Genomic DNA, 2,055 nt, shown 5'->3' on the forward strand with positions numbered 1-2,055 from the left:
TGAATAAAGGTAATGATAATAATAATTACCAATAGGAAAATCATGAAGCTTCTTTAATGTACTTTCTGGCAACTATAATTATAAAAGTATAATTATTTTAATTTATTATTAAGTAACATACCTGCTTCATTTCACGTTCATATTCATGACAAGTTAATTTTATGATTCCAATCTCAGCCAATGAATGACACTGTTGATCGGTTAATGGAAAGAGAACAGAATGAAGAAAATCAGGAATGAAATATTTTAATTCCATGCAGCCATTTTGAATCGTACAAAAATAAAAATTATATTGAGGAACTTCAAGTGCATCAGCGATTAGCTTGTGAAAGAAATATAGATCATTTAATGTGTAGTCGTCTCTGGCAACCTTAGCAATCATTACTTTAGTGCCTGGAACATCAGAAAGACTAAACTCAATTGAGTCTGCAATTTGAACTGCTTGAGTATTGTTATTTTTAAAATAATCTTTTAATTTCTCACGATATGTAGACCACTTTCTCTGTAAATCTCTCTCATCAGTAATGAAAGTATTGACTAACTTGACAACAAGTTCAAAATTGAACCAGGAGACATATTTTCTTAATGCTTTAAAAAGCTGCTTTATTGTTTCAACATGGTCAAACTCATTTTCAATTGATTCAATCATTTCTTGTTTATCAAAACGTGGACTGAGTAAAAGTGAGATGTAATGTTGAATAAAATCAACAACTTCTGAGACATCAATAGAACGAAAAAACTTCTCTGTATGATACATATTATCAAGGTAAACTTCTCGTAGATCTCCAATCATTCGTGTCAGATTTTCAGGAGAATATTCAATTGATTTTTTCTTAATGTAAACAACTGAAGACTCAGATTGAGGTGAAGTAGGAACTGGTAGCTCAACAGTTGGAGTAGCTTCTAAAATAATAATAAGTCAAAATATATATATATATATATGATCATTGATTATTGTATTTTATTTACAGTACCTTTAGAAGATGAAGTATGAACTGGCGACGTAGTAGCCTCTCTACTACGAGTAAGATTAATGGTATATTCTTTTGCTATTTCATCAGCTAGAGCTGGATCAGCTCCTCCACTATTACTTTTAATGGAGTTACACAGCATTCTTAATGTAGGGACACCATGACTCTTATAGTCATAGTCCTTCTTTAACCAGCAATCAAATACTTTCTGTAGACAAGTTCTTGGTGGTTTGCCCCCTGCTTCAATCTCATATAACTTGTTGTAGCTGATTCCTAACAGAATACCAATAGAGTCCCAGCGTCCTGAAAGAACACCAGCTTTTTCCCATACCAGTCTAAAATCACTAATATCTATCATTAATAATACTAATAAAACAATTATTATGAATATCTACTCACTAAGTTCTCTGTCAAAGGCTCTTTTCAGATTCTCTGGTTTGGTTGACATTTCCCTTTAGTTTGGAATGCTGGCCAAGCCCTGCCTAATTAATTTCCTGTTTACTTTTATGCTATAAAACACTGTACACTACTGCAGTGGTCAGTGCAGTAAGCTCCAGTCTACATAGTACATGATGGAGAGGCCAACTCAAGCAGTAGATCCAACCAATTCACTACTTGTATTTCGTAGTAATAGATCTTCTACTCCTCCAGCAATTATGATGACTGCAGCATCTTCTGTGAGTCTACCATTACAAGAAGAATATTTGTTTGTAGCTGAACAAGAGACTAACTATAACAATGAACTATCTCTTTTATGTCTTTAACATACAATTAATATTAACAATATTTATTATTATCTGTTTTGAGCTGAATGTATGACATTTTGTCATTTGTATATAACATTATTTTGGAGTGCAACATAATCTATTACAGCATGCATGGAGTCACTCATAGCAACAAAAACACTCAAATCAATATCAAATGGAGTCTTGGTCATCTCATCTCTCATAACTTGACCATGTTGACTCTCACATTATAAACCTGATAATCATTTGGAGTATAATCATAATGACAATTATTGTTCAGTTACTGTTTCCAGATAGTTATTTCTTTTCTTGATCAATGGTGTACAAATAGTGAGTCT

Source organism: Amphimedon queenslandica, unplaced genomic scaffold (assembly GCF_000090795.2).
Source record: "Amphimedon queenslandica unplaced genomic scaffold, v1.1 AMPQUscaffold_12454, whole genome shotgun sequence".
NCBI classification, from domain to species: Eukaryota; Metazoa; Porifera; class Demospongiae; order Haplosclerida; family Niphatidae; genus Amphimedon; species Amphimedon queenslandica.